Source organism: Protopterus annectens, chromosome 1.part1 (assembly GCF_019279795.1).
Source record: "Protopterus annectens isolate FY-2018-M chromosome 1.part1, PAN1.0, whole genome shotgun sequence".
NCBI classification, from domain to species: Eukaryota; Metazoa; Chordata; order Ceratodontiformes; family Protopteridae; genus Protopterus; species Protopterus annectens.
Window position 1 is genome coordinate 215624222 of NC_056726.1, and position 14678 is coordinate 215638899.

The window sequence follows — 14678 nt, forward strand, 5'->3', positions numbered from 1 at the left end:
GAGTGTCTGTAACAGTCATGGGGGGATTTATGCAGATGTTTGAGAGAGAGGCAGTATCTGCAGTTGATAAGTGCATACATGAGGCATGAGAGAAGAAACAGAAGAAGAAGAATGTTTAAAGGTATCTTCTTTGAGATATTCCATTCCAACCCAGTAATAAGCACTGTTGACCTTTCTGAGCTTATCCGAAGCCTTTTCCTTGCATGTTGCTAGTCTCTCTGGCAGGACTAACTCCACTCTACTCTCACTCCCAAGCCTTTCTCCTTTCTCCACTCTAATCCCCTCTTTCCTGTGTGTTCTTGCTGCTGGTACAGGTAACACTTTTGTGTATGCTCCCTCCAACTCCTGCTGGCACCTGCCACTGTAAGCCTCTGTAGGTAGAAATATATTCTTACTACAGTTTGTGTATGACCTACCTCTTCTCACATATGCCTCCAAGAAGAACTTCTCTGAATTGTTAATTATTTCTAAGAAAATCTGCCAGTTCATTTTCATTACTCCTTGTAATAAGCTTAATTATTTAACTATTAAGTATGCAAACTGGCTTAATGAAAAACAACATAGACAACTCCTTCGGCTAACCCTCATTCATAAAACAGTTTGCAATGATTCCTTATCAATACTCATATCTTAGCTGCTGTAAAATCCCAGCAACAGCAGTGGTCCTCCTATGCTGAAAATTCAATAGTTCTACAAAGACATCAAAATAAATCTGTGTCCACTAACCATTCATTCTCCATCTTAGGCCCCAGATAACATTAGAGGCTGTCATTCATTCAACAATTTCAGAGAAATAAAATTCTTCATGCTTTAAGCATTCTGCCATTATATAAGAATTCACAAAAGTCAAATGTACAATGATACTCTAAATTTACACTACTCAGTCGCAGACCTCACAACAGAATGATTAGAAATCTTCTATAAAATCATTTACAAACATTCACCAATGGTACAGCTCTACTTCTCCTCTTTGGCAAATACATTCTAATATATACAATGCATTGGATTAATAAGTAATGAAATAAATAGTAAATAACTCACCTGTTGATTCCAGAACAGCCTGATGAAAGAAGCAGGGAAGCACTGAAGCAGCAATAATAAAACCACCAGGTCCACCACAGTTGTTGTTGCCTCGCACTCTTCTTCTCTCTTGTTGTGCCAAAAAATTAAAAAAAATGTTTTTTTTTGTACTGTTTAAGCAGCGGGGAAAAAAAAGGTCACTACTAGGTCCAACGCCGAAAACCGACTGACTGATTCTCGCTCTTTTCCCAGGACATAAAGCCCGAGAAGAGAGCGACAACCAATCAGCAGCATTTGCCCAGCAAGCACGTCATGACGTGCCTGCGGACGTCGCAGTCCGAGCCCCTTCCATGTCTATGCGGTTTGTGTCTCAACCGCATAGACTTCTGGGGAGTTCTGGGCATTACAATGATGCCTTAGAAGCTCTTCCGGGCTGCAATGAAAACATTGCAGCAAGACTTAAAAAAAAAAAAAAAATGCTGTTGCGCTAGAAGCGCGCAATGCACATGCGCGTAATTTCGAGTCGCGGACTCGAAATTTAAAGTTTAAAAGAACAGATTTCATTTTTTTTTTACATAAAAAAAAAATAAACTAAGCACTCAGCTGTCTAGCTGAGGGGGCTGCAGTCTGGCAGCCCGATGCCACGAGCCGCCCCTGTATAACAACCCCTCCTGGTATGTACCCACTTTATAACAACTCTTCCTGACTATGTACCTGCTCTATAACAACCCTTTTTGACTATGTACCTGCTCTATAACAACTCTTCCTGGCTATGTACCTGCTCTATAACAACCCTTTCTGGCTTTGTACCTGCTCTATAACAACCCTTCCTGACTTTGTACCTGCTCTATAACAACCCTTCCTGGCTTTGTACCTGCTCTATAACAACCCTTCCTGGCTCTGTACCTGCTCTATAACAACCCTTCCTGGCTTTGTACCTGCTCTATAACAACCCTTCCTGGCTTTGTACCTGCTCTATAACAACCCTTCCTGGCTCTGTACCTGCTCTATAACAACCATTCCTGGCTCTGTACCTGCTCTATAACAACCCTTCCTGGCTCTGTACCTGCTCTATAACAACCCTTCCTGGCTGTGTACCTGCTCTATAACAACCCGTCCTGGCTTTGTACCTGCTCTATAACAACCCTTCCTGGCTTTGTACCTGCTCTATAACAACCCTTCCTGTCTCTGTACCTGCTCTATAACAACCCTTCCTGGCTGTGTACCTGCTCTATAACAACCCCTCCTGGTATGTACCCGCTTTATAACAACTCTTCCTGACTATGTACCTGCTCTATAACAACTCTTCCTGGCTTTGTACCTGCTCTATAACAACCCTTCCTGGCTCTGTACCTGCTCTATAACAACCCTTCCTGGCTGTGTACCTGCTCTATAACAACCCCTCCTGGTATGTACCCGCTCTATAACAACTCTTCCTGACTATGTACCTGCTCTATAACAACCCTTCCTGGCTCTGTACCTGCTCTATAACAACCCTTCCCGGCTGTGTACCTGCTCTATAACAACCCCTCCTGGTATGTACCCGCTTTATAACAACTCTTCCTGACTATGTACCTGCTCTATAACAACCCTTCCTGACTATGTACCTGCTCTATAAGCTAACCTCTTCCTTCTCCTTATATTATAACTAAATACTTATGCTTTTTACTACTAGTGACTGATGATACTTTCTCCATAGTGTTATTTTTTATCACTTGTTGATACTGGTACAATAATGCTGATTAACTTATTTCCATTTTTACCACTCTGAATTCAACTGGCAACCAACTAAATTACTGCTTTTATGTATATATTCTGTATATGGTACTGTAATAAAACCAACTAACTTCCTGACTTATGTATATATTCTGTATATATTACTGTAACCACTATGTGTAAGACTGTTTCTACTTCTGTACTAATTAATGTTTAATTTGTTTTCCGCATCTATGTTCTTGTCGGAACTTTTCTTCCCATGCCTCCACCAAAAATGGGCTCTTTTAGGCCCAGTGCACTTTCCCGGTAAACAAATGCAGTAAATAAACAAATAAATAAAAAATCAGTCTTCCACTGCATAGGCTGATTTTCTGTGACTGGAAGTTGTCTGTATCATGCAAACCAAGTGTTTAATAAACTTTGAGACACTAAGTATTCTCATCATGGACCACTGTGACAGCTGTAATGTCACTAAGAACCTGAATGTGTACATATGTACAGAAATCATAAGGAAGCCACAGTTAAACACTCACATTCCTGGACCTTTAACCTCAAACAAGACTGGACTAGTCTAACAGTATGCAAATTACAAATGCATACACGTATGTACAAGCAAATAGTCGGCTAAATCCATCCCATCAAGAAATAAACTGACCACGCATGATGTATTCAGTTAAAACAAACACAATTGCAATAAAAATAAATCAAAAATGGTATATGATCCCATCCAAGAGTATGTAACCACCTATACAACCCACATCAAGTTAAAATAGGAAACTTTTGAAATAAACGAATAAACACAATGTTATAATGCATTACTGCTTAGTAAAACAAATACAGCAAAAGTACACAAAATACATAATTTTTACCCATTTATTCCTCCACATACACCAGCAGAATAGGAGCTGAAACCTTAGTTTCCTGTTCTCTGACTTGTCTGTCAGAGAATAAATACTAATAAGAATTCTGCCAGGTTAATAGGCAAGTAAATGAGAAATGACATATTATGAATAGCGTAGCTAAAGATATCAAAACCATTCAGGCACAAAACATCCTCATGCTCAGTTATTCCATGATAGACCACTGCTCAGAAGCATAGGTAGGATGGGATGGAAGGGGCAGCCAAACCAGATGCAAGGGGTGTATGTACAAATCTAAGCATGTCATTCAACGGCAAAGGCCCTAGTGATCTGTGAAAAAATAAAGGCCTCAAATCCTTCAACTACTTGAAAATATTAACAAAACCCTCCTTATAAAGTCAATCACCTCCTGCCTGTGCTGAAGTGACTGTTGTCTCAGTTTTCAAGCCATGGAAGACCTGATCCTATTTCACCTCCTACTTCTTCACAAAACCCAAGGATCTACACACACTTGTACTGGAAACCTAAATTTACACCAACAAATAAATGACTGGCTAGAGATTTTAAAAACTCCCTACAGAGTACTTTGACAGACATATTAGCAGAACAAATAGTAATAAGTAGGTACATGTTTATTTCCCCTCTGTCGACCAAGCTAATCTCAGTAGATTAGTGGGCTCTTTTCAAAGCAATCAGAAGATGGTATTTCTGCTACTAGGGGAAATTTGGCCACGTCCTCTGAGAACTTCCCCTACTCTGATAAGTGCACTGAGATCTACCACCACCAACTAAAGCAGATGGACTTCAATTTAACATTTCATTCAAAGGATGACCCACAGGAGTGTAGCACCTCAATGCTGCACTGTATTGCCAGCGATCCAATCCCCTGGAGTAGGAATAGAGCCCACAGGCTTCTGGTCTTCTAGCAATAAAGGCAGGCATGCTACCTGTCACATCACTGACACGGCAATGATTCAAAAAATTATTCTTCTGAGCTGTATAAAAGATCTTAATTGACTAGACATAGCAAAGCCAAGAAACATGCCACTCTATACAGATTTTCACAGAATGTCCATATTTTTCCCTTATATTTTTGGTGTGTTCCTCCTAAAACCTGTACTTTCCTGGCAAATAGCTGAGGATTGAAGTCATTAAATAATGACAAACATTTTTGAGTTTAACACTCCATATCCTCCAGAAAATTGATGATAATGGAAAATCTATTATTCTATCAACTTTGTAAGTTTGTAAGAGCAATATTTAAAATCTGTACCTATTTTTGTCAACATCATTTTAGGCTCTAAGAGGTTGAGAGATATGCCAAGAAAACAAATATTAGAAAATAAAAATCAAAATCTGTACCACCCATAGTGGAAGTTTTGAAAACTGAAAGGTGATGAGTACTGGAGGCAGGATTGGTAGAAAAGTGAAGGAGTACATTTCTTAGAAATAAATGGAATTTGTTCGAACAATACTCAGGTGGACAAGTAAGGTTTAAGGGAAGGGAGGAATTGTGAAAGGCATGTAATGTTGGAGTGAATGAAAACTGTGAAAAGAAAACATAAGTGTATACCACACAATAATAATAATAATGAAAACTATACCTATAGTTTGTTGTCTTTTCTCTTAATGTATGTGAGCCCATGTTGCATTTGAAAATGTAATAATGTAATAAAGACATTTAAACCTGTGTAACTTATACAATGCTGCTTTTTGCTTTTTCTAATAAAGATATTGAATTAAAAAAGGGTGTATAAGAGGATGGCTTATGGCCCTGTTAGAGAAGTTGCCTTCTCAATGTGGGGAAAGTCCTTGACTGGAACAGCAGTTAAAGATAGTGTGCAGCAGCAAAGGAGAATTCGACAATCTTCCATTTGGAATCCAAAAATATGGAAGTTATAAGCTTTGCACTATGGTAAAATTTTTTTTGAGTTATCTGTGTGACATACAGAAAAGGTCCGTCGTATTGTCTCTGTTACTGCAATACATATAAGAAGAGTCTGCCCAAGTATTTTTTCCAATAAACATTCATTAATGTACGGACTATTGGTCTGTGTGGCATTATTTTAAAGTACTGTCTGTGTATGTGCTTGTGTGTGAGCTTGTGTATGTGCTCGTGTGTGAGCTTGTGTATGTGTGTGTGTGTGTGTGTGTGTGTGTGTGTGTGTGTGTGTGTGTGTGTGAGTAAGACAGAGAGAGAGAGAGAGAGACAGTATAGTTCTACTCTGAGTTTTTGCAACTGCTAGAAATTAGCTGAAAATCATAGGTTCATAGGTGTTTACTGGGCTAATGACCACAAGGGCCTTTTAAATCCTAGACATGCATCCCAAATCTCTGACAAGTTTTGATAACTTTGATAAGTGTAAGCATGAGCCTGGAAAGATAAACCATTTACAACTGCAACTGTAGTCAGAACATCCTTCTGTATCTCACAATTAATCATAGAGGGCATCTCATATAAAACCATAGATAATAAACAGAAGGATGGCAAAAATGAAAATTTATTGTTAGCGCTTTCTTCTTCAGACAAATCCCAAAACACCCCTCTTTAAATACTCAGGTTAATTGTGGAATTAAAGCTCAATTAACTCTTAAAGTTGCATACCTTTGATGTACAAAGCATAAAGCATAAAACATATATAAGAGATATATAAGACATGTAACCCAAGACCAGCAAGAATAAGCAATACAATTTCATTCATTTTAAGCACGGAATAAAAAAAATGCAATTTCATTCATTTCAAATCAAACCCAACATAAAAAATAAAAATGAAAAAATATAAAAATATAAAATATATAGTATATAGGAACGCAGTTCTAACTATGTACATATAAAACTTTTTTATGCTGTGCTTAAAATGAATGAAGTATTTTAAGAGGGGTGTTTTGGGATTTATTTGTCTGAAGAAGTACATGTTACTGGTTGTACGAAAGCGCAAACAATACATTTTGTGGGACTTGTATCATTTTTGCCATCCTTCTGTTTATTATTTTAGTTTGTTCCTTTTTGACTTTCAAAACCATAAATATTATAGTTCCTCTGTACTCTGATGTGGTTAGACCCATTGTACAGAGTAGTGCACCCTTTGTCTTGTGCCAAACTAGACGCATCAAAAAGCTTAAAAAAAAAATAAATAAATAAATAAAATAAAATCTGCAGCCTCAACAAATCTCAGTAATCAGGAAAGGTTGGAATCATTGTTCCTGTACTCCATGTCATATAGTGTCATGAGGAGAGATCTTGGCTTTGCTTTCAATGCCGCTGGGAACCTTATCTAAGACATCCTTTTTCTTGATATATCAAAGAATAGAGCTAACATTATAACAAGAGATCTCAATTTACATCGGATATTAAACAAAATGGAGACATAGGCTCATTATTCAGCATATCCCCTTGCTCTGGTATAGACTCCCTTTGCATGTCAAGCAGTGTGATTCCCTTGTCTACCTTCCAACATATCTTAGACAAACTGATGGCTACCATAAAACACACTGTGGGATTTACAGGCCTTGCCCTCCTTGAAAAGTTTTGTAAAGCATGAGGGTGGTTATGAGCAAGGCACACAAAGCCTCTGGTTAATTAGCTTTGTTTTTCCTTAGGTCAGTACAAAAAACATGCACTATATGTGAAAACATCACATTGTCTCTTTTTTCAGCAACAATAAACTGTTCAGGGTTCTTATGGAAAATATGAAACCCCATATATGTGCTGAAAATTGTTCAGTTCACCATGGTTGTTGGGGAAAAATTGAATAAATCTATTGTATGCAACAGCCTTCCAAATACACACAAGAACATCAGTCATTGTCCAATCACCAACACAGAAATATGTTATGTATACACACACACACGCACACACACACACACACACACACACACACACACACGCACGCACGCACGCACACACACACACACACACACACACACACACTAACTGAAATGCAAAGGCCTAAATGTTGCTTGAAAATCTTCTGTTTTTGTCTAAATCACTTGGGCTACACTGCCATTGGTTAATAATAGGTTCTTAGAGTAGCAGAAAATACGGTTATCTTACAGATTAGTACCTCGCAGGATGCGCAGTAGCAAATCCCGCCCCGTCACGCCCCCGGGCCGGACTAAGCCATATTATCAAGTACCATCCTCATTACGCGACTACTATACAACTCAAAAACAGATGTTTTTACACGTAAAACAGTCACAGTTGATCAGTTACACAGTAACATAAACACACAGTTAACAAATGAAAATAGTACTAATAGCTAAATACTCCCAACTTGGAATGTTTATTACTGCTAAAAGTCAAATTCCGACATAGCGACTACTATGGCACACATTGAATTTCTTAATTTGAATGTCTAAGCAGTAACTGTAAAAACACAATTCATCTAATGCTGTGCCATACAACTCAAAAACTGTCTATCGTGGCGCAATTAAAAATAACAGATGTGTAAAAATATTACGCGTGGCTAACTATTTTTGTTGGGTAAAGAAGTGTATGCACAAGCACCCGTACTGCTATTAAAGTCAAATTCCGTCAATAATGGCAATAATCATGCACTAGCTGTAAATTTACTGACAGCACCTGTTAAGTAACCCATAAGCTTTACTTAGCGTAGCGTGTTTTAACAAGGTCTGTTACTTTACTGTAATGAAGGGATATCATAATTATGTAATGTGATTTATTTGGTTTTTATATTAGTCTTGTTTCTGCGTTAGTGGTGCGATTAGTAGATGGCACAAGGACTTTTTCATGGGACTCTTGCAAGTAATGAAGTGTGAAATCTTGCATTAGGTACGTTTAGGGAGTTATGTTTTCCATCTTCTAGACCGTGGGTGTATTCCTTTTAAATATGAAAAGTGAAGTGAATGTTGTTGAATGAAGACCTGTGCAGGAGAGTAGTTTTCCCAATGTTAATTTGTAATTTTTATCTTTAGGGAGATTCACTCAGTCTGGTATTCTAATCAAAATTGATTGAGAACAAACAAGTTTGAGTGGCGTTTCATAGTATGCTATGTAGTTGTCACGTGATTTCTGTCAATAAAAAGGGTTGAAGAGGCTAAAATGCGTGGCGTTTCATAGTATGGTATGTATAGTATGTATTTTTCCTTATCTGTACAATCTGTTTGATAAAAAGCAACGTCGCGCTGTTCTTCCGTACCGTGTTTTACAACAAGGTCTGCTATTTTACCTACATACAAGGTCTGCTATTTTACTTTAAAAACTTGCGGCATCGTAATTCCCATCGCCGTAATAAACTACACTACAGAACCAGTACAAAATCATGCACTTTCGTTAATGTTGAACAACTGCAGTATTTACACATGCAGTTTAACACCTGACATCCAAACCAAGCAGCTGTTAAGTAACCCAAAAGCCTTGTCACACCTATACTCTCGTTAATGATGCACAACTGTTAATGTTGAACAACTGTAAAATTCACACATGCAGTTTAACACCTGAAATAATGGCAATAATCGCCCCCATTGTCCTGCACAAGCTGCAATAATTGCCCCCATTGTCCTGCACTACCTATAAATTCACTGACATTACCTTTACCTTGCCTGTACGTTGATCTACGGCCATTGCTGCTTTGTGACCTTAGCAAAAGGAATAGGATGGATGACTCATCACTGCGCAACATCACCTCCTCGCCCAAATCCACAATTACATTCCTGCAGTCTGTAGGAATTGTCCCAATGGAGAAACGCTGCCATCTATGTGGGTCTCGTTCGTCCTTGGTGCGGCATCATGCTTCCTTCTCCTGGAGATGTACAGGAAGGAAATGTAGAAGCAGAGCTGGAATGCTCTGTGGAACCTTTTTCCATCACAGCCGTCTGCCTGTCGATACTCTCCTTAAAGTTATGTACTGGTGGTGTAGGAAGCTCCCAATCTGTAGGCTAGCGCAACACTTGACAGTATCCATGACAACTTTGGTGGACTGGTATCAGTTTCTTCGAGATGTGTGCAGCTGGACACTTCTGCAGGACCCCCTTCTACTCGGTGGTCCAGGTGTTGAAGTCCAAATAGACGAATGCCTCCTTGTCAAGGCTAAATATAATCACGGACGAGTGTTAGGCAGAATGGACTGTTGGGTCTTTGGTATCTATGACTGTTCAAGCAAATGTGGCTACCTTACATTTGTTGAACGATGAGACGTGGCTACCTTACTCCCGATCATAAGGAAACATGTGTTACCTGGTTCGGTGATTGTGTCCGACGAATGGGCTGCATATAGGGGAATTTCTGACCTCTCACCAATGCAATATACTCACCTTACTGTGAATCACAGTAAAAGTTTTGCAGACCCTACTACAGGTGCACACACTAACGCAGTTGAGGGGATGTGGTCACGTTGTAAGAAGCAGCTGAAGCAAATGAACGGGACACTAAGACATATGGTGGACAGCCACCTGGATGAATTCATTTGGCATGAAAAGTATGGCAGACAAAGCAATGACTTGTTTATGTGCCTCCTGGAACATATAAGAGAGTACCAGGAGGCACACCGGGACGAGCTGGGTGCCCGTAGTTATGGACAATAGGCACTGTAGTCCAGGCAATGTACTTTAAAGCGTTCTTCCGTAGCGTGTGTCGCGCTGTCAACTGTACTTTAAAAGGTTCTTCTGTAGTGTGTTTTAAGTAAGTGAACCAGTCCAATTGAATATTGGTGTGATTTGTGTCAATAAAATGGGTTTAAACTAAACAAGTTGTTAAAGAATTCTTAACAGATAAATAACAAGGTGTCTTACATATACTGCTTGTCATATGCATAAGACTTCGTAATAGCTCTGTATAACAAGGTCGCGCTATTACTGTAGTGTAACTCCTGCACTGTATGCGTTTCCACTTAACAAGTTGTTAAGGAATTCTTAATAGATAAATAACAAGGTGTCTGTCAATAACTGTCTATATAACAAGGTCGTGCTATTACTGCAGTTTTCACTGAACAAGTTGTTAAATAGATAAATATATATCTTAATAGCTAAATAGCAAGTTGGTTAATCTATATAGCAAGGTCGCGCTATTACTGCAGTTGTTAAAGAATTCTTAAGTTGGTTTATGTATATACAAAAAGCGCTGTTACTTTACTTTAAGACTCTGTATAACAAGGTTGCGCTATTACTGCAGTTTCCACTGAACAAGTTGTTAAATAGATAAATATCTATCTTAACAGATAAATAGCAAGTTGGTTAATCTATATAGCAAGGTCGCGCTATTACTGCAGTTGTTAAAGAATTCTTAAGTTGGTTTATGTATATACAAAAAGCGCTGTTACTTTACTTTAAGACTCTATATAACAAGGTTGCGCCATTACTGCAGTTTCCACTGAACAAGTTGTTAAATAGATAAATATCTATCTTAACAGATAAATAGCAAGTTGGTTAATCTATATAGCAAGGTCGCGCTATTACTGCAGTTGTTAAAGAATTCTTAAGTTGGTTTATGTATATACAAAAAGCGCTGTTACTTTACTTTAAGACTCTATATAACAAGGTCGCGCTATTACTGCAGATTCCACTGAACAAGTTGTTAAATAGATAAATATCTATCTTAACAGATAAATAGCAAGTTGGTTAATCTATATAGCAAGGTCGCGCTATTACTGCAGTTGTTAAAGAATTCTTAAGTTGGTTTATGTATATACAAAAAGCGCTGTTACTTTACTTTAAGACTCTATATAACAAGGTCGCGCTATTACTGCAGTTTCCACTGAACAAGTTGTTAAATAGATAAATATCTATCTTAACAGATAAATAGCAAGTTGGTTAATCTATATAGCAAGGTCGCGCTATTACTGCAGTTGTTAAAGGATTCTTAAGTTGGTTTATGTATATACAAAAAGCGCTGTTACTTTACTTTAAGACTTGCGGCATGTCAATCAAACCTGCCAATCACAGCAGACACGCCCAAAGCTGCGCAGTACCGCCCGCGAGGTACTAATCTGTAAGATAACCGAAAATACTTGTGCTGGAAGGTAAGCAAAACACGTATATGACAAAGAGAGGATTCCAAGAAAAATGGTGATCCTAGAATGTAGTCAGACCAAAAACAATACATCCCGATCCATGATCTGATCTCTTATCTTCTAAATGCATGCTCCCCAGTCCACAGCAGTGTACAGTAATAGGGGAAAAAAAAAGACAGCAGCATTTGGAAATTGTGTGAGATGACAAGACACTACACAACAGGGTAACAAAATGAAAACCCCCTGCATCATCAGACATATTCAGGACTTTATGCCCACAATAATGCATTAACAACAGCACAAATAAATGAAAACAACACACATTTTTCAGTCCCCCACTGTTTAGGCTGAATGTCTAACTCCAGGTTAGCTTGGTGTTATGAAAATAATGCCTTTGATAACTGCTGACCCCCCCCCCCAAGAGTTCTTCTGTGACACTTCTATATAACTTAAGATGATATATAGCAGCACTTTTATATTACACAACCAGCTACCTTTTAGTGCCCCACTGTAGAGGATAATTGCTACAAATTTAACTCCCATTTCTCAGCAAACAGTGACACTGTAGCATATTTATTCATTAAAGAAAGAACCAAATTAAAAATAAGACAAAAAGGTAAAAAAAATCTATGTACTACTGACACACTGCAGCTAAAATTGCGAACTTATAAGATAAACAAACAAACCTAATACTACAAAGGACTACATTCTTTAGACATAACATACTGCAACAAAAATAAACTATACACACACATATATAAATACAAACACACACACACACACACACACACACATATGCTTCCTCAATGTATACTCACTGTACAGGAGCTAAAAACAGTGATTTGTCACTGTTTCGCAATCTCTCTACAGTAAAAAGTTATACATACCTGTAATAAACAGCTGCCATTAAGTATACATGTGCTGTGGTCGCAGTCTTCTTCTGCAAAGAGTATGCCTTTCAAATAATCACCTCAGAAACTTGCACAGTACCCATGGAACAAAACATGGCAATTATCCATAGCATATAATGCAACAGGATAATTTGGTCTTTCACAAAACCCACTCAGCCCAATATTTAAATAATGACAAATAATATAAAAATCGCACTAAATTTTCTTCAAACTTTTCACTTTATTGTGTGTTATCAACTGAGCCACAGATACTTCCTACAAAGCCACACCCCACCAGTAATAGCTCCTGCAACAGTTCTCATACATTGACATTACAATCTTTTTAATGAGAAACATTGATAGTATGGGAACCTCTCAGGTATGCAAAATGTACCTCTGTCTCCACTGTCCCATCAAGTCAGATGAGGGACATTTTCACCTCTTTAACCACCTCATCAAGGTGAATGAGACATTGTCATCTCATTTCACACCTACTCAGCAATTCTCATTACCCCTAAAGAGGATTGTTTTAACTGAAATAAGTGATTAAAGATCCAAACTTATAAGGGATGGGTTTTCTCTTCACATAGTGCAACATTTTATGAAAATGCTGGCAGTATTTGCATACATTTAACTTGGTATACAGATAATTATGAAATGTTAGTTAAAATGTAATAAGTGATATCATTTATTACACAAATTTTGAATTTTGTGTGAAGCTTGAGATGAAAGCAATGAACAGCATTTTAAGTGATTCTGGATATGAGCAATGGATGCCCAGGCTGACTGTCATCTCCAACAACAATTTAAAAACAAGGATCCATGTGAGTAACTGCATGCTCGCTGGTTTTCAGTAACATATCCAATAATAAAAATAATCTGTCCTTAGCAACTGCCGTATTCTGAACCAACATTTCTGAGTCACTTAGTAGCCAGAGTAAAAGGATGTGTACTGATTTAGGTGGTCACTACTGGTCAACATTACAAAGACTGGAAAGTTTACGTGCACACAGCATTACAAGGGACAGCCTCAGGTGAAATGGCACCCTGGGAGAAAGGCTTAATTTGCCCCCTTTGCCACTGGTTATGCCACCGTGCACGCATTCCTCTTTATTCTGCCCTCCATCCATAATAACCTTTTTCTTCCTTTTCTCAAATTGTTCTACTCTTCATCATTTTCCTGCATTTTAGCTTTTATCACAGCCATAGCCAGCTTTAGGCACCAGCGAACCCTGCGGTCACTGGGGTCCCCCAACCACAACAGGTTACTTTACCCTGATATTTTGCAACAGATCTGTCAAACCAACAAAAGCTAGTACAACAGTCTTGTGTACTTAATAACATTCAAAGATATCTCTGGTTATAGTAACAGTGTTTTATCAAGCAACAGGCTTCACAATTCCATTAAATAATTTACCACTTATATGGTACTTCTGGCTTAGTTAAACTCTGCTAGTGAACATTCAGCCCTCAAAAATGAACATAGCCAACTTTAGGTACTTGCAATACCCATGGCTGCAAGGGGGCCCCCTTCGTCACCCTTGACTGTGTGTGGGGGCCCCACAAAAGCTGCTGCTGGTTGGGGAAAAATGAGGAGAAAAAAATGTTATTAATTTCCTGATTATGCTCTTTAACCTGAACAGGTCTGTGATATGACCCCCTTAGAATAAAGCTAATAATGAACATAAGCAAGGTAAGCACTAGAGAGATCAGCAGCCCAGAGTGACTGTTCTCCATGCAAACCTTGGATTTTAAGAAAAGCTGATGCTTCTGATCTTCAGGGATGGTTTTCTTTTTTCAGAGAGTTTTATAAACACTGGCAGAACACTAGCTACTGCAACTTTCAACTTATTTTCAGAAGAATTAATTGCAATACTTATAATAGCAGAATAAAGGCTCAAAATAATGAACATGTTCCAAATATTACACTAATTCAATTTAAAATTTAATAGTATAACACCTTTTTCATCAGCTTTCATTTTTTGGTCAACAAAGTATAAAACTCTGATGTCTGGATTTATTGACTATCTGTAATCCTGGATGATTTACAAGCAAATCAAAATTTTTACAAAGGATACAGCAAAGCCATGAGAAAAATCAGGGAAGGTAATTAAAAGTGACTTACCCCTGCTGCTGTTTGACACCTGCTAAATGGCAGTCACTGATCTGGTGTGACAATACCAGTGTTGCACAGTGTATTGCTATTTGTTGAAATAAGTACAAAA